Genomic DNA, 19,927 nt, shown 5'->3' with positions numbered 1-19,927 from the left:
AGAGACTCCATCTTGAACTTTTCCAGAAAAATGTAGCGATTTAGCCTCTTTAGGTCTATCACAGGTCTCCACCCTCCGTTTCTTTTGGGGACTAGAAACAGGGTGGAATAGAAACCTGAAAATCTCTCGGATGGAGGCACTGGAACTACTGCCTGTTGTTCCTGTAGGGAAAGAAGAAATCACTTCAGAGCTTCCGCCTTTTGAGGAGATCTTGACACCCTTGTCGGAGAAAAATAGTCCTTGGGGGGTTGGTTTAGGAAGGACCAGGAATGACCGTGTTTGACTGTTGCAACTACCCAGGGATCCCTGCATTTTTGTTCCCAAATCTTTGAGAACTGTTTCAACCTGGCCCCCACAGGGATCACTTGGGCTGGCCTGGCGTCAAAAAGATTTTGATGGCTCCTGTGGGGTAGGTACCGGCCTCTGCCTCCTGGACTTGAGAAACGTCGACTGTGTGCTCTTCCAGTTGTGCCTGAAGCCTTTCCCTTGTCTTGATTGTCGGTAGTCCCTATTTTTGGAATATTGGAACCTTGGTGCAGAGGATCTGAAACGTCTAGATCGCCTGTCTTGAGGAAGTAGGCCTGACTTTCCGCCGGTGACCCGAGAGATGGCTTTGTCGAGTTTTTCCCCGAACAAGGCTTTACCGTCAAAAGGTATCTTGCACCAATTTTGCTTCGAGGCAACGTCCGCTGCCCATGGTTTTAGCCACAGTGCCCTTTTGGCCATTACTGTGTGAAGCATTGCCCTTGCGGAGCAACGAATGGAATCGATGGCGGCTTCTCCAATGAAGTCGGCTGAGAGCTTCAGCTCATCCAATGCCCTTATTATCTCTTCTTTAGGGATATCCTGTTGGATTGCCGACTCTATATTATCTGTCCAGACGCGTAGTGCGTTGGACACTGATGTCAGAGCTATTGCAGGTTTACAGGCATATCCTGCCATCTGATAGGCCTTCTTAAGGTCAAGGTCCATCCTTCTATCCAGAGGGTCCTTGAAGGAGGTTGAATCATCTAGGGGTAAAGTGACGTTCTTGGCCAGCCTTACCACTGCGGCATCTACCACCGGCGGGCCGTCCAGCATTTTGGAATCTGCCTCGGAGAGAGGGTATAATTTTCCCAATCGATTGGTGGAAAGTCTTTTGTCTGTCCTCCCCCATTCTTCCTCGATCACCTCCCTGATTTCCTCCATAAGAGGGAAGAAGGAGATCTGGCGCTTAAGGAAGGGGAAGTATGATTTGGACTTCCTGACCTCCACGGAATCCTCCCAACCGATTGCTTGTTTAACGGCCTGCACATAGGGCTGGACCATGGCAAAGGCAAAGCCAGAGGCATCTGTGTCATCTGAGGAATCCTCTGAAATGGCCATTTCGTCCTGATGCTTAGAGGAGGAGGGAGGGAACAGACGACCACTTCCACTGGTGGATGGACCAGGAATGGAGGCCTCCGCCATCAGCTCCTGAGGAGGAGATGCCGGTTGTTGTGTCGGCCTTGTAGCGACCAATTCCGTAAGGGAGTCTTTTACTGCCTTTTTAAGGAGATCTGCCACCTGTAGGCTCTCAGACTCTCTGTCTGCTGCATAGTCTCTAAGGCAGTCTCGACAAATTAGTTTGTCCGGAAGTGGGGAGCCTCCGCAGGCCTGACATCTGGTAGGTCTAGGTCTCGGGGAGCGCGAATGACGGCGCCTCTTAGCTGAAGCTTTCCTGCCGCTTCTGTAATGCCCATGTCTGGGTGACCTGTCTCTGCTGTGACAGGAATCATCATCGTCATCTCCATATCGCCTTGAGGTCTTCTTAGACGTCTTCTGGCGTACAGGACTGAAATACAAAAGTATTGTCCTTAGTGCACTCTTTTTTTTTTTTTTTTTTTTAAACTTACCTGGGCGTAGGTCCTTACCTTGGGAGTAGAGTAGGATCTTGAGCGGGCGGCGAAAGGCTCATGTTTAGGCGGCTTAGCAGAGGTAACGGCTAGGAAAGAGTCAGAGGAAAAAGGCGTCAACCAGTCGTGCGCTGATTCACGGAAAAGAAGGGAATTTGCCTACAAAAGTGACGATTCCCACCCCCCGTTACTGTGTGTTGTGTTTTTGTGTTTTTTTTTTTTTTTTTTTTAAATCCATTTTTTATATATATTTTTTTTTTTTTTGGAGGCTCCGATTTAAATAATTTAATATATTAATAAATTAATTCTTTTTAAGTGAAAAGAGACATTCCATCAGAGCTATACCAATATATTCGGATGATCACAAGTACAAAAACAAATGCATTAAAACATGCCTTACCTTAACAGGGGTGGGAATAGCCTGGAACTCTAGAGTGTAATTCTCTTGTTGACCACAGGCATTTCACTTGTGCTGCTGGGGAAATAAATAGGAGGAGGGGAAGTGATGTCGTGCTAAAGCTCCTCCTCTGACACTCTGAGGGCAAAAAGAACCATTCGCCCTCAAAAAAGATGGCCGCCGAAGCTTCCGACGCTACCGCGCACGCGCCGAACGTCAAAACTGACCGTCGAAACATACGACCCGCCGGCGCATGCGCAGACGACGGCGGAAACGCTATACTATTATAAAATGACACAGACTCGCCGCGCGCGGCCCCTAGTGAGTCTGGGAGTGACAAACACACATGGGAAAGGAAAGGGGGGCCTGCTAGGACTATGGGGACCGCGGAAACAGAGCGCAGGAGAGAGGAAGGACAGATGAGACTGGAGGGAAAAAACAAACCTCAGGGACAGAGCAAAAGCTGCTACCTCTGCTGCCATAGACTGGAGCCTGAACGCCCATACTGCAGGTAAAGCTCTTACTTAAGAGACAAACTGCTTGTCCCAAAAGATCCTACAGAAGGGACTTCCAACCTTATAAGCGCATTTAGCTGCCCAAGAGAAGGAACTGCGTCCGGGAGAGGCTTGAACCCGGACGGACGCTGCCGAATGCAGAAGGTAAGGACGCCGACCAGGATTCACTGCCATGAGGTATGAGGAAAAAAAGGAGAATGCGGGGGCTGTACTAACCTTTTCTTTTATAATATTCACTAGTCCTGAGGGAGGAGCCAAGGCGGAGCTTGTCACAGGTATGCTGCCATGGAGGCACCAGGAAATAGAATATAAAATAAAAAAATGGAATAGGAAAAAAAAATTTTTTTCTATTCTATTTTATTCTTTTTGGAAATTTTAAAACTATTTGAATTCAAAAACTATACGAATTCAAAAACTTTTCAAATTCAAATAGTTTTCAAATTCGAATTCAAAAACTTTTCCAATCCAAATTCAAAAACTTTTCACATTCAACTAGCTTTCCAATTTCCAAAGAGAATAAAATAGATTAGAAAATAAAAAAAAAATTGAATATTAAAAAAAATATTTTTTTTTTCTATTCTGTTTCTTTATTTTCTATTCTATTTTATTCTTTTTTGGAAATTGGAAAACTATTTGAATTAAAAAACTATACGAATTCGAAAACTTTTCAAATTCAAATAGTTTTCAAATTCGAAAACTTTTCCAATCCAAATTCGAAAACTTTTCACGTTCGAATTGAAAACTTTTCAGATTCAACTAGCTTTCCAATTTCCAAAGAGAATAAAATAGAATAGAAAATAAGAAAAAATAGAATAGGATTTTTTTTATTCTTTTCTATTCTATTTCTTTATTTTCTATTCTATTTTATTCTTTTTGGAAATTGGAAAACTATTTGAATTCAAAAACTATGCGAATTCGAAAACTTTTCAAATTCGAATTCGAAAACTTTTCAAATTCGAATTCGAAAACTTTTCAAATTCGAATTCGAAAACTTTTCAAATTCGAATTCGAAAACTTTTCAAATTCGAATTCGAAAACTTTTCAAATTCGAATTCGAAAACTTTTCATGTTCGAATTGAAAACTTTTCAGATTCAACTAGCTTTCCTATTTACAGAGAGAATAAAATAGAATAGAAAATAAAAAAATAGAATAGGAAAAAAAAATTTTTTCTATTCTATTTCATTATTTTCTATTCTATTTTATTCTTTTTGGAAATTGAAAAACGATTTGAATTCAAAAACTATACGAATTTGAAAACTTTTCAAATTCAGACAAATTTTTGTTATTTGCAAATTCAGATGTATTTGAACTTCCGAATTAGAAGTACCAAGTTTAAACGAATCCGAAATAACGAAAAGAAAATAATTCAGACGAAATTTGAATCATTTTCAAATAATTTTTTAATACTTTTCAAATAGTTTTCGAATTCAAAAACTTTACAAATTCAAATAGTTTTCAAATTCGAATTCGAAAACTTTTAAAAAAATTTCTATTCTATTCCTATATTTTCTATTGTATTTTATTCTTTTTAGAAATTGGAAAACTATTTGAATTCGAAATCTTTTCAAATTCGACTAGTTTTTCAATTTCCAAAGAGAATAAAATAGAATAGAAAATAAAGGACTAGAATAGAAAAAAATCTATTTTTTTTTCTATTATTTTCCTTTATTTTCTATTCTATTTTAATCTTTTTGGAAATTGGAAAACTATTTGAATTCAAGAACTATTCGCAAAACTTTTCGAATTCAAATAGTTTTCAAATTTGAATACTTTTCAAATTCAAATAGTTTTCAAATTTTCGAAGAGAATAAAATAGAATAGAAAATAAAGGATTAGAATAGAAAAAAAAAACTTTTTTTTTATTCTATTCCTTTGTTTTCTATTCTATTTTTCGAAAACTATTCGATCGGGACTTGTCCGTCTTTTTTTAAAAACAGTGTAAAAATAAATAAAATTAACTAAAAAAAATAAGAAGAAAAAAAATTGTTTAAAGTGCCCCGTCCTGACGAGCTCGCGCACAAACGCATATGTGAGTAGCGCCCGCATATGAAAACGGTTATCAAACCCCACATGTGAGGTATCGCCGCGATCGTTAGAGCGAGAGCAAGAATTCTAGCCCCAGACCTCCTCTGTAACTCAAAACATGCAACCTGTAGAAGTTTTTAAACGCCGCCTATGGAGATTTTTTAAAGGTAAAAGTTTGACGGCATTCCACAAGCGGGCGCAATTTTGAAGCGTGACATGTTGGGTATCAATTTACTCGGCGTAACATTATCTTTCACAATAATCAATTATTTTTTTATTCAAAAAAAGTGCACTTGTAAGACCGCTGCAAAAATATGGTGTGACAGAAAATATTGGCAATGACCGCCATTTTATTCTCTAGGGTGTTAGAAAAAAATGTATAATATTTAGGGGTTCTAAGTAATTTTCTAGCAAAAAAAAAAACATGTTTTTAACTTGTAAACACAAAGTCGCACCAGAATATTTCATAATATTGCATATCCTTGGAAATGAGAATTGACAGTGTGACTTTTACGACTTTTGATTTTGCATTGTCTCTGACAGTTTCCCACCAGTCTATGTCCTGAAAAGACCAGCCATTACACACAATGCCCCTTCCTTACCCTCCTGTTCCCTATATCAACCTGCTGTGAACCTCACAAAAAGGGGAGCATCCCCATCCTGGGATTAGGTTTGCTGGCGGTACTTATGCAGAGTGGAGAAGATGTATGATGGAGGGGGGAATGGGAACGGATGAGCCTCCAATCTCTTTATAGAGCTGTCATGGGTACGTGAGAAGAGGCTGCAGTGCAGCGCTGATACAAAATTGATGTTTTCAATAAATAAGCCATGTTGGAAGTCAAACATACAGCATCCCAGAGAGAAAGGATTCTGGCAATGTGTGCAGAATTTATGACGCATCGAGGGGGGGGTCAGGCGGAGGTCACACAGCATAAAGATTATTGGATCGCATAAGGAATGGAGTACTGAGTGTTTCATGTAAACCTGACTATTCATATCGTCGGGAAACATTAGGAAGTGCTTAGTATTAAAGAACAACTTCAGACAACGAAGAAAATCAATCATTAAACTGCGAATGATCTGTAGGAAGAAGAGCCTCCATCAGAAGAGCCACTCAGTACATATTTATTATAATCTTCATGCACAAGACTTAAAGGGGTTGATCTACTGAAGACAAATAGACTGTGCACTTTGCAAAGTGCAGTTCCTCCAGAGCTTAGAAAATGACGTAAGGCTTGACTTTACAAAGAATACCCAATCACGTGCAAGGAAAATGAAAAAAAAACCCAGTATTTTAGCTTGCACATGATTGAATGATGAAAGCCAGTAGAGCTTCTGCTCATTTACTAAGCTGTGGAGCAACTGCTCTTGCAGAGTTGCAAAGTGCACAGTCTATTTACCTTTAGTAAATCAGCCCTTAAGTGTCATTGCTCTCTGCTGCTTCATTCCTCTGCTATCAGCATGAGTCACTTCAAAATGACAAGTTTTCCTGACACCAAAGAAAAATGATGACAGGGGAGGGAGCTCCAGCACACAGCCTCAGCTTTGTTCATGTGTGGTGTTTGGAGGGGTGTATGTCTCTTCCCCCCCAATCAGATCTCGTAACTCTCCTCATTGAGCTTTGCTGAGTGTACCTTTAAGTGACACTACTGTTAATTAATTCATTTTTTTTTTAACCACTTGCCGCCTGCCATATAGCAGAATGACGGCGGCAAAGTGGTTTCAATATCCTGCTTGGACGTCATTTGATGTCCTCAGGATATTAAACCGATGCGCACCCCCAGCAAAGTGGTTGCGTTATCCTGACAGGACATCAAATGATGTTCTCAGGATATCAAGCCGCTGCGCACCCCTAGGGGGGGTGCGCATCGCGACGATCGTCATTGCGGCGTGTCAGCCTGACACACTGCAACTACGATCTCAGTAAAGAGTCTCCGACGGAGACTCTTTACCACATGATCAGCCATGTCCAATCACAGCTGATCACAGTGTAAATAGGAAGAGCCGGTGATTGGCTTTTCCTCACTCGTGTCTGCCAGAAGCAAGTAGAGGAGAACCGATTGGCTGGGCTTAGAACAAATCTAGAGTTCATTGCATACAAGTAACTAACAGCAAAACTCACAGACACTATGGCCAAACTCAAGATAACTTTGGTCACCTGCTTTCTTTCTATTGGGCAATTTTGCGGACAGCTCAGTAGATATATGACTATCAGGGGAAACACCCCTGGCTGATTGGATCTTGGATCTCCTAAGAGCACTAGGGCTCCCAATTACTCCCATCTACTCTCACCCTTCCCTCTGTCCAATACACCCCTTCACCCACTTTCTACTGGGTAAATATGACCACAGCCCATGACTACTGGAACTACCCTTGACTGATGGGATCTTGGATCTCCTAAGAACTGAATCAAAATCAACTGGCAGGTCCGCATTCTCCACTAGGTTAGTTCTTGATGTCCAAAACCTGATTTAGTTTTTTGGGAGAAAAAGAGGATTTACCACACAAATTTTGTTATGTTATATACTTATCAAACCTGCAAAATAATGTTCCCATTCTGACCCTTACTTTCAGAATAAATCAAAATGTATATCCAACCTGCCAATCCTACCATCTGAAAAGCTCAATATTGCATATCCTACCAACTAACTTCAGCTCAATATTGCACACAGTCCAGGATGCAATACAACCTCCAAGTGACTCGTCTTGTCCTTGATTCAATAGTGGTTCAGCAAGAATGCTCATAAGCAAGTCCCCTATTGGTCAGCAGCAACCCCACTTTCAGACGCGAGTGAGAAAAGGCCAATCAACGGCTCTTCCTGTTTACATCGTGATCAGCCATGATTGGACACAGCTGATCACGTGGCAAAGAGTCTCCGTCAGAGACTCTTTACCTAGATCGGAGTTGCGGTGTGTCAGACTGACACGCCGCAATGACGATCGTCGCGATGCGCACCCCCCCTAGGGGTGCGCAGCGGCTTGATATCCTGAGAACGTCAGTTGACGTCCTGTCAGGATAACGCAACCACTTTGCTAACATCATTTTGCTATATGGCGGGCGGCAAGTGGTTAAAGTTTTGAAAGATACATGATATAAACCTGTGCAAATGTTCAAATGTAATCAACATTGTTAAACTGTACCAAGTGCGACTGTGAGCCATAGAAAATAGTAACAGTTCTGATGATACAGATCAATAAGTATGACGTAATATGAGTTAGGTTTACAGTAACAATACACATATTAAGAGCTACAGGGATAGGCAGGAAAGGGGAGGGGGGAGGGGCTCAAAATGACTGTAAACCGGGAGTAACGCTCGGAGTAGATGTGCACAGAGGATAATCAAGAGAGATCTTCCTTTTTTCAACATTTTATTGACTTAGGAACGACATAACCCATCCTAGTCTAAGCCCTTGTACACACAGTCGGACATTCCGACAGAAAATGTCCGATCGGACCGCGTTGTCGGAAAATCCGACCGTGTCTGGGCTCCATCGGACTGTTTCCGTCGGAATGTCCGACCAACAAAGTTTGAGAGCTGGATATAAAATTTTTTCCGACAACATGGTCCGATCGGACTTTGACCGATAGTTTGTAGAGAATTCCGATCGGACAAAGTGCCACGGATTCTCAGATCAAATTCCTAGACCAAAGCTATTGGCTACTAGCCTGAACATAGTCCCGTCGTAACTAAATAACGTCATCACGTTACGAACGACCGGATTTTCCGACAACTTTGTCCGACCGTGTGTATGCAAGACCAGTTTCGGAAAAAATCAGACGGATTTTGTTGTCGTAATGTCCGACCGTGTGTACAAGGGCTTAGAGAAGATCTTCATGTAGCAAATCACATCCTACACAGAGGGGTTTCCAGCCAGCATTCTGTTCTCATCTCTTACTTCTCACACCTCCATACCCCAAATGTTCAGGGCCCACCAAGGTTTTTTGGCTCCTTATTGTCACATCTCGAGGGACTCTATGGGGTTGATTTACTAAAGCAAAATAGACTGTGCACTCTGCAAGTGCAGTTGCCCCAGAGCTTAGTAAATGCGTTAAATCTTCACTTTGCAAAGAGTACCCAATCATGTGCAAATAACATTTAAAAAAAATAGCATTTTGCTTGCACGTGATTGGTCAGATGGAAGACAGCAGAGCTTCTGCTCGTTTACTAAGCTCTGGAGCAACTGCACAGCCTATTTGTCTTTAGTAAATAAACCCCTATGACTTCTTTACATCAGCCTCAGAAAGGGAACAAGGTAGTGTCGCCCTAAAAGGGTCCTAACCCCTGCTTACATGCTGATTTCAATTTGTAATATAAGAAGGGTGAGCCCTCTAGTGGGCAAAATAAGTACAGCAGCAAAACATTCAGGAGAAATGCCCAATAGTTTGCCCCTAAACCTGCGACAAAGTGATTTAAACCGGGGTAAGCCAAGAAAGGTATTGCATATAACTTTATCTGTCTATAATTCAGGCTCTAATAATCATTCTGAAATGCAGTTTTTAGTATTAGTAGCTTCTATTTGCATTTTTGTTTTATTTTATCATATTCTCTAGTTGCGCAAGTTTACTTTAAGTCATTCTGTCCACTGAATTTTTAGTTTACATTCTGCATTGCTAAATAGTGTCCCCAGGCTGTCTTATTATGATAGATAATGTGTGTCACCCCATCACCTTGACCAGCGGCATTTCCCATCATCCCTCTCTCCGGAATCCTGCTCCCTGTAGGTCAGATCAAGAAAGTAACATGGAACAATTAAGTATCTCGCAGGGACTCTTTTTAATTATACAGTATAGAACAAGCCATAACTGAGCAACCCAAAAAGTGATTACTTTGTAAGTCAGTGCTCTCTAATAGATCCAACAGCCTGGAGGCAGCAAGATACATAATTAAAATGATATGACTAACTGATTTGTATACATGCAGAGCAACAAAATATAGTTCAGTTCATCAATATAGAAGAACACACATGCTGATTAAACTGGCTGCAAGGTTTCTCCCCACCCCCAACCTTGCCCACCCCCCTTTCCGTCTGTCCTTTTCCTTACATTTTCCTTCCTCTTCCTCTCCTCTCCTCTCTTTTTAATCTACTCTTCCTTTCTTGTTCCTCACTTCTTGTCTTCCTCTCCTCCCTTCTCCTCTCCTCTTCCTTTCTTCTCCTCTTTCTCTATTCTTCTCTCCTCTCCCTCTCCTATTTTTTGCGTCTTCCTCTCTTCTCCTCTTCCACTTCTCTCCTCTTCCTCTCTTCTTCATCTACTCTTCCTCTTGTCTTCCTCTCCTCTTCCTCTCTTCTTCATTTACTTTTCTTTTTGTCTTGCTCTACTCCTCTCCCCTTCCTCTCTTCTCCTCTTTCTCCATCCTTCTCTCCTCTCCCTCTCCTATCTTTTTCTGCTTCCTATTTCCTCCTCTCTCACTTCTCTCCTCTTCCTCTCTTCTTCATCTACTTTTCCTCTTGTCTTCCTCTCTTCTACATCTACTCTTCCTCTTGTCTTCCTCTCCTCTCCTCTTCCTCTCTTCTTCATCTACTTTTCTTTTTGTCTTCCTCTCCTCCCCTCTCCTCTTCCTCTCTTCTCCTATTTCTCTATTCTTCTCTCCTCTCCCACGCCTATATTTTTCGTCTTCTTCTCTTCTCCTCTCCCACTCCTCTCCTCTTCCTCTCTTCTCCATCTACTCTTCCTCTTGTCTTCCTCTCCTCTTCCTCTCTTCTTCATCTACTCTTCCTCTTGTTTTCTTCTCCTCTCCTCTTCCCCTCTTCTTCATCTACTTTTCTTTTTGTCTTCTTCTCCTCTTCTCTTCCTGTCCTCTCTTCTTCCTCGTCCTCTTATCTTTACTCTTCTACTTGTCTTCCTCTCCTCTTTCTCTTTTCTACTCTTCCACTCCTATTCCTCTCCCTTTCCTCTCTTCTTCATCTACTCTTCCTTTCTTCTTTATCTACTCTCACTCTCATTTCCTTCTCTTCTCTTCCTTTTCTTTAACCTCTCCTTTCCTCTCCTCCCCTCCCATCCTCTCTCCTTTCCTCTCTTTTCCCTCTCCTCTCTTCTTCCTCTTCTCCCCTCTCCTCTACCTCTCCTCTTCCTCTCCTATTAGCTTTCTCTTCCTCCCACCTAGGACACACAGAAAACAATCATTGTAAGCACCCCTGTCAGTGTTAAATGGCTGGTCTCAACCCCCTAACTGCTACATCTGCAGGATCACCAGGTGAAAAAAGAAAGAAAGCATAAAAAAGAAAACTAGTGCAGCCATCACATTTAAGGACTGGTAGGCTGCACTATAACATATGTTTGCTTCTGGGTTTAATACTGCTTTAATTCTTCCTTCCTGGCTTCCACTTTCCCTTTCCTTGCTTCCTTACTTCCCTTCTTCCTTTCTTCCTTCCTTCCTCTCTCCTCTTCCTTCCTTCCTCTCTCTCCTTCCTTCTTTCTTCCTCTCCTTCCTTCTCTTTGTGTTATCATACTTGCCCATGTAATTGCCATTTTCACTATTCTGAAATAACCCAACAATCTGGCAGGTTATGTTGCTTTAGGCTCCATCTGCTGATAATGGTCTCACATAAGTCACTCACTCAATCAGTTTCCACATGGAAGTCCTGTTTGCTGCAATATGGTAGTTTGGCCCGTTTTCCGGTCAGTCTCTGGATCTCTCCCTACCAGGCCGTATTATTTGCTGAAAAGTTTCACCCTGACTGACCCAGGACAAGGATATGCCCAATAAACATGGAATTTCCCTTATTTAATTTCAAAGTGTTACTAAACCCACAACAGTAAAATCAGTCTGTATATGCAGTAAAGCATATTTGTTATACTTACTGTGGAACCCAAGGGATTAATCCTCCACAATGTGTAAAAAGGCTGTTTGATCCTGTTTTCTCTGATCCTCCCCTTCTTCCACTGTCCCCAATCCATCTCATGATAGAACAGAGCCGTGGCGGCACGCTACACATACTCAGGTTGGTGTGTTTTGCTAGAGAGTTTTTTTTTTTTCTTGGGAGAGTGTATGTGATCAGCACAGGGCCAATCAGCACCATCCAGACAGAGGGGCAGGGGTCCTACAGCCTCATAGGACATTCATAGGAGAATATAAGCTTCTCCTACAAGCTTTAACCAGTAACTGATAAAAGTCACAAGGCTGCTATATACTGCAGATGAGAAAAGGTATTTAGCAGTTCATATTTACTAAAATAATCGCATTTCCATGTTCTGTGTACTGTGGAAGACCAGATATAGTGAATGCAGAGTCCTGGGTTTAGTAACACTTTAAAATGGTGGCAATGCCCTACATTAACTACACTTAAAAATGTTCCCTCCTCCTCCTCCTACGTATCCTGCATACCCCATTTTTGTTATTTGAATTTTAAGGGTTATTGATTTTCATCTTGTCATTTTTGGCTGGAGTTCTGCTTTAAAGCGGAGTTCCACCCAAAATTGGAAGCTCCGCTTATCTGCCTCCTCCTCCCCCACCTCCCCAGCGTCACATTTGGCACCTTTCGGGGGGGGGGGGGGGCAGGTACCTGTTTTTGACAGGTACCTGTCCCCACTTCCGTTGGACCTCGCTACAGTGTGTAACGTCAGACGTTCGGCCCCGCCTCCTCCTTCCCCCGCTGCCGGGCCATTCAGAAAGTGCAGCTGTTAGGTACCTGGGTGGTGAGCCTGACTTGATGGAAGAAGACCTCTCTTACGACTCTGGTTCAGGGCCCACTGGAGTGAGACAGTGGTCCTGTGAGTGCAGCGGGGTAGGAGCGTCTCAGCGGATGCAGCAGCTGGTGCATGCGGTGTAGATGGTCCTCCGGATTGGCTGGAACTGCAGGAACTGGCAGAGGCTGGTATGAGCTGGCAGAGCTGGCAGAAGTAGGGAGAGCAGCAGGACCAGCAGCAAGCCGGGTAGAAGGAGGCACAGAAACGACAGCAGCGGATCCGGAATGGACTCAGCACGCTTGGGACAAGCAGAGGGTTGGTCAGACGAGCCACGTCAAAACAAGTAGGCAATCAGGCAGAAACGGCAGGCAAGGCACTGTCACAGGCTAGCAAAGGTTCAGCAGCAAATAGGCATTCCATAAACAGAGTCAGGCAGGCCAGGATCAGGGCGGGAGAGATCAGCAGAGTCAGACGTAAGCCGGGTCAGTACTGGCAATCACATGAACAGGTAGCAGAAGTTTCAGGTATAAGCTGCAGACAAACTGCACTGAACACATGCAGCTGTACCTTTAAATAGGGCCACTGGCGCCAAACCGCGCTAGTGCGCACGCGCCGCCGTTGTGCGCGCGCCTGAGGTGCATACTGGCACGCACACACGCGCCGATGCTTAGACTGCCTAACGGCGCGCGTGCGCATGCATGCGCACGCAATTCCGCCCGCACAGCGAGAGCAGAGCCCTGACAGCAGCACGCTTCGCACATGAGCACTAGGGGATCAGCTGTGAAGCTGCAAGGCTTCACTGCCGGTTTCCCTTACAAGGAATGGCTGCGGCAGCACCCGAGAGCCAATGGGAACATTAGCTGGAGTGCCAACATTGCTGGATTCCAGGACAGGTAAGTGTCCGAATATTAAAAGTCAGCAGCTGCGGTATGTGGAGAACTTCAGTATGTGGAGGGGGTGCTGCAGCTCCACTTTAACTGCTTCTGGAACGCCGCTGCGGCAGGGTGGCCCGAGTGTGCAAAATCACGTGTATGTTATTTCATGCACACGGCTTGGGGGGCACGCACACGCGCCTAGCGTGCCGCTCCTGGGGCTGTGATTGAAATGATCGTTCACAAGAGAGACGGATTAGCGGTGTGCCGATGTGAACAAAGCACACCGCTGATCTGTTTTTTAGCTAAACTAAATCACAATCTCTCTTTTCCTCCAGTGAATCCATCCCTTCCACAGTTAGAAACACCCCCCAAGGAACACACTTAACCCCTTGATCGCCCCCTAGTAGGGTTGCCACTTTTTCTTCAAGCCAAACCCGAACACTTTAACGGCGCACCGTACATTGTTTTCTTTTAGTACACACTATAGGATTGTAGCAGACCTTGGACACCTTTGGGCACTCCAAAGAGAATAGTAATGTGGTGCACATAGTGCCCCCTCACCCTCCTGTCAGGCCCTGTTCCGAGCCACATTCCTGTCTGAATAATGTATCCAGATTTCAGGTTGGCTGAAACCCGAACAGATCATTCAAAACCCGGACTGTCCAGGTGAATCCCGGACATGTGGCAACCCTACCCCCTAGTGTTAACCCCTTCCCTGCCAGTGCCATTAATACATTGATTGGTGCATTTTTATAGCACTGATCAACGTATTGGTGTCATTGGTCACCAAAAAGTGTCATTTGGTGTCCGATTTGTCCGCCACAATGTCGCAGTCCCACTAAAAATCGCAGATCACCGCCATTACTAGTAAAATAAATAAATAAATAAAAGTCCCTAAACTATCCCATAGTTTGCAGACGTTATAACTTTTGCGCAAACCAATCAATATACGTGATTTTGTTTGACCATATGTAGCAGAATATATATTGGCCTAAATTGATAAGGAAATTGTTTATTTTTTTACATTTTTTGGGGTCATGTATTATAGAAGAAAGTAAAAAATATTGTTTTTTTTTTCAAAAATTGTTGTTATTTTTTTGTTTAAAGGGAACCCCGCAGAGGTAATCAAATACCCCCAAAAGACAGCTCTATTTGTGGGAAAAAAAGGGACAACAATTTTATTTGGGCACAGCGTCGCACGACCGCGCAATTGTCAGTCAAAGCGACGTAGTGCCGTAGCGCAAAAAATGGCCTGGTCGGGAAGTGGATAAAACCTTCTGGGGCTGAAGTGGTTAATTGACTTTAGGGGTGTCGCATAGCACTCACAAAAGAGTACCCTGCAGATGCAGAGTCATATCAAGAGTTGTCGTGATAAAATCGCAATGTTGTTTAAAATAAGATATACTGCATAGATAGATATATATATATATATATATATATATATATAGAGATAGATATATATATATATAGATAGATAGATATATAGATATATCTGTATATAGATATATATATATATATATATATATATATATATATATATATATATATATATATATCTGTATATATATATATATATATATATATATATATATATATATATATATATATATATATATATTTTTTTTTATTTTTTTTTTTTCTGGGAGGGGGGGGGGGGGGTTAAAGTGGAGTAATTATGGGATATATGGAGTTCCCTCTAAGCAATCTTCAACCTGTAACGCTGATCTCAGCAACACCCTCATTTCATGCACTCCGTTGGTTACATGGGCTGGTGGGTATCCATGGAAACGGCGTTCCAACCCAGCGTGCCACCTGACTTTAATAAACCGCTGGTGGGGAGGCGAACACCCAAGATGAACTCCACTTCTCCCATAATTACTCTGAGCATCTTACAATTTTACAATTCTAAACAGCCCCCCCCCCCCCCCCAGCTCCCTTTTGCGAGAAATGAAAGCCGCGACTAAATAATAAACATTATTTTACGGGGGCCACGCACACCGCGGGAGCACCGGCATTTTAGCCGCCGTTCACTTTTCACGCCATTGATACATTTTAATGCTGCCTATTGTAACCCTCCGATGCCTGGGGCCGGGTTCCCAGCACAGAGCACGCTATTTGCATGGAATGCAGCCCGCCGACTCACCTCTCCCAGTCTTTATGTCATATATATTACGATTCATTTTTATTTTAATTTCCTGCAGGACCCTCAGGGCATCAAACATCGCAGGGATAACGTTGTCAGTTTTTTTTTTTTTTTTTTCGTTGTTTTTTTCTTAACTTCGGCATAAATGAAAGCCTAACCATGCATGTAATCAGGAGTCGCAGTGAACAACTAAAGCACAAATTTAAATAATATCAGTGAGCTCCGAGTCTCGTGGCACATACTTAATAGCTGCATTAAATGGATGGCATCAACTTCAAACTTGATGCTAAGAGATAACTTTTTAACTGGCAATAAACTGCTAGCGTTAAGCAGGAATCCAGGTAAAAACAAATAATAAAGCGCCATTAGAGTCCATTCTATTCTGTATTACTGATAATACTTTGAGAAAAAGATGATAGATAGTTTCATACGCGTTTCAAGCAAAAATACCTCTTCGTCAGGGCCCTGCTACCATCTAAAGACAGATACAAACAACCTCCTGCACTCGAGTGTAATGTTCAGGCTCCAATAGACCTTCACTCATCCTCTCTTCAAATAACAACGGCCACCATGCCTTCCTGCCTTCTTAGGACTGGGGAAGTCCCAATAACTAAACAGAAAAAGCAAAGAAAGAGGGTGCACCAGCCTAGCACATTACCTTTATAAACCTTTTTTATTGTGACGATAAAATAAATACATAAAGCCGTGGCCAAACGTTTTCATAATGATACAAATTTAAATTTTCACAAAGTCTGCTGCCTCAGTTTTTATGATGGCAATTTGCATATACTCCAGAATGTTATGAAGAGTGATCAGATGAATTGCAATTAATTGCAAAGTCCCTCTTTGCCATGAAAATTTAAAAAAATGTTTCCACTGCATTTGTGAAGAAGGCTTCAGGGTGCCCAAGAAAGTCCATCAAGCGTCAGGACCGTCTCCTACAGTTGATTCAGCTGCGGGATCCGGGCACCACCAGTGCGGAGCTTGCTCAGGAATGGCAGCAGGCAGGTGTGAGCGGATGGGCATGCACCGTGAGGAGAAGACTTTTGGAGGATGGCCTGGTGTCAAGAAGGGCAGCAAAAAAGGCCACTTCGCTCCAGGATAGCATCAGGGACAGACTGATATTCTGAGGTACAGGGATTGGACTGCTGAGGACTGGAGTAAAGTAATTTTCTCTGATGAATCCTCATTTTGATTGTTTGGGGCATCTGGAAAAAACCTTGAGAAGAAAAGGTGAGCGCTACCATCAGTCCTGTGTCATGCAACAGTAAAGCATCCTGAGACCATTCATGTGCGGGGTTGCTTCTCAGCCAAGGGAGTGGGCTCACTCACAATTTTGCCTAAGAACACCGCCATGAATAAAGAATGGTACAAAAATATCCTCCGAGACCAACTTCTCCCAACCATCCAAGAACAGTTTGGTGAGGAACAATGACTTTTCCAGCATGATGGAGCACCTTGCCTTTAGGCAAAAGTGATAACCAAATGGCTTGGGGAACAAAACATCAAACTTTTGGGTCCATGGCCAGGAAACTCCCCAGATCCTAATCCCATTGAGAATTTGCGGTCAATCCTTAAGAGGCGAGTGAACAAACCCCCCAAAATTCTGACAAACTCCAAGCATTGATTATGCAAGAATGAGCTGTGATCAGTCAGGATGTGGCTCAGAAGTTGATTGACAGAATACCAGGGAGAATTGCAGAGGTCTTAAAAAAGAAGACTCGACACTGCAAATATTGACTCTTTGCATAAAGGTAATGTGTTGTCAATAAAAGCCTTTGACACTTATGAAATACTTGTAATTATACTTCAGTATACCATAGTAGCATCTGACAAAAAGATCTAACAACACTGAAGTAGCAGACATGGTAGAATTTATATTTGTGTCATTCTCAAAACATTCGGCCAAGGCTATACTCACAGACAACTGTATATTACAAGTTCAACAGAATTATGCACAATCCATGTTTCTGGGTCAACTGCACATGTTCCAGTCTCGGGAAGTTGCCACCCAGACCTCAACGGTTTTACGCGTTTCACATTGACTTCTCAAAGTAGATGACCTCTTTTGCTTGGGGGATCCGTGCCTTGTTGTGCAGCTGCTGAGGTCATTCTCCGAAGTCTCATTGACACCTTGCATTAGATGGGTGAGAGGTTCAGTGCCTCATACCTACATTTCCTTGAACATTAGGCAGAAGACACTGCATCGGTCTTAAGGTAAACATGTTCACTTAGGGGTCCATTCGTAAAGCAGCAGTGGTATGCCCTGTACACACGGTCAGACTTTCCAACGACAAAATCTGACAAATGATTTTTTCTGAGGGATTTTGGCCCAAACTTGTCTTGCATACACACAGTCGCACAAAGTTGTCGGAAAATCCGATCGTTCGGAACGCGGTGACGTGGAAAACGTACAACAGGACTATAAACGGGCCAGTAGCCAATAGCTTTCATCCGGTAATTTATTTTGAGCATGCGTGGCACTTTGTCCGTCGGAATTGTCTACACACGATCGGAATTTAAATGGTCGGATTTTGTTGTCGGAATATTTTAGGTTCAGCTCTCAAACTTTGTGTGATGGAAAAAGTCAGATGGAGCCCACACACAATCTGATTTTCCGACAACTTGATCCGGCGGAAAGTCCGACTGTGTGTACAGGGCATTACCCCACTACAGTCATACCATTACTCAAAATGAAAAAAGACTGCTGCACATTGATAAAGGATAAAGATGTGCTTTCCAAATGTGCTTTGATTGCCACTGACTTCGGAATTCTATTCTGAATCTGCAACTGTCCTGGGTTAGCTGCGCTTTGCTATAGACTTCTATTATATCCTGCAGGTGTGGTGGACTTTCTGAAAGTGCACCAAAACTTCTGCGTTCGGAAAGTGCACCCCAATCCGTATAGGACAGGAGCCTAGCTCCCTACTACAGCTCCAACTTTACAAGTAGTCCCTCTGCATTGCACTCTGTGTGATGTTCTGGGATAGCTGGTCAGCAAGACCAGATCGTGATCTACCAGTCCCCTTCCCGCGATCTACAGGTTGCTGACCCATGCCCTAAATGCATCTATCAACTTAGAAGGGACAACGTGGGGCAAAAAACTGTGCAATGAATTGTGAAGTGATGGTCCCTGCCCCTTATGCAATTATAGAATTATCAGAAATAAAAAAGATGTATCTTTTTGCTGTGGTGGGGCAGCAGCTAAAGAAATATACCAAACTTATAAATAATATTAAGAAAAAGTGTGTAGCGCCAAAACTAAATGAACAGCAATGAAATGTGTATATTGTGTTATAAATGGACAGCACATTAAATAAAGTCCACAAAAGTGTTAAAGTGAAAAAAAATGCTAAGGTGAAAAAATTGATATAAGTCCAATCTTGAATGAAAATCAACAATAAAAAAAAACAATTAAGTGGAAAATATAGATTTAAATACACAGTCCCATGATAGGATCAGCAATATAAATTTATTGGTGAAAACTAGGGATGAGCTCGGTGTTCGACTCGCACATCGGCCGGTCATCTGTTCGGCGAATTCAGAACTTTGTGGACCGTTCGCACCAAATTTGTGTGGCACGAATGGCCTACAATGCACTACGCCATCGCAGTGCATTGCTGGCTCATGATTGGCCAAGCATGCACTGTGACCCCGCATGCTTGGCCAATCACAGCGCCGACAGCGAGGACAGCCATAATTGGCCACAGGCAGGATGCGGCCAATTATAGCTCAGGGGGTTTAGTACACGCCCCACACTATATAAGGCCGCCAGCACGGCGGCCTTGTGTAGTGTGTTCCGGCATGCAGGGAAAGAGCTAGATAGGCAGGGACATTGTGTTCTTTTCTCAGGCATCTGCAGGAGTTAGTGGGTGTTGTGTGCCTCCAGTACATTATACACCTGTATCTACCCTTTATTGTTGGTGTTCTCTAATACAGGCATCTGAAGGAGTTAGTGGGTGTTGTGTGCCTCCAGCACAGTATACACCTGTATCTACCCTTTATTGCTGGTGTTCTCTAATACAGGCATCTGCAGGAGTTAGTGGGTGTTGTGTGCCTCCAACACAGCACAGTATACACCTGTATCTACCCTTTTATGCTGGTGTTCTCTAATACAGGCATCTGCAGCAGTTAATGGGTGTTGTGTGCCTCCAGCACAGTATACACCTGTATCTACCCTTTTATGCTGGTGTTCTCTAATACAGGCATCTGCAGCAGTTAATGGGTGTTGTGTGCCTCCAGCACAGCACAGTATACACCTGTATCTACCCTTTTTTTGCTGTTGATCTCTAATACAGGCATCTGCAGGAGTTAAAGTGGGTGTTGTGTGCCTCCAGTACAGTATACACCTGAAGATACCCCTTATTGCTGGTGTTGTCTGTTGCATTTCTTGCATATTAGCCTTTAAAATTAGCACTTTTGATTTTGAACGTTCGAGTCCCAGAGACATAATAGGGTTCTAAAGTTCGT

The 19,927-nt window shown here is 42.9% G+C and overlaps 1 long non-coding RNA gene across 1 annotated transcript; it reads right to left on the bottom strand.

The window, feature by feature from the left end:
* Positions 1-1,706: 1,706 nt before the first annotated feature.
* On the bottom strand, positions 1,707-2,074 carry LOC143926963 (uncharacterized). The gene is made up of 2 exons (XR_013262167.1): positions 1,893-2,074; positions 1,707-1,813 (listed from the first exon to the last, which is right to left on the bottom strand). It is a non-coding gene; the product is annotated as an uncharacterized LOC143926963 (long non-coding RNA).
* Between the last annotated feature and the right edge of the window lie 17,853 nt (positions 2,075-19,927).

This window comes from Lithobates pipiens, unplaced genomic scaffold, assembly GCF_037356315.1.
Source record: "Lithobates pipiens isolate NorthernLeopardFrog02 unplaced genomic scaffold, aLitPip1_a1.2 Scaffold_23, whole genome shotgun sequence".
Classification (NCBI taxonomy): domain Eukaryota; kingdom Metazoa; phylum Chordata; class Amphibia; order Anura; family Ranidae; genus Lithobates; species Lithobates pipiens.
The sequence above is the reverse complement of the archived record's forward strand: the minus strand, read 5'-3'. Positions and strand labels throughout refer to the sequence as shown.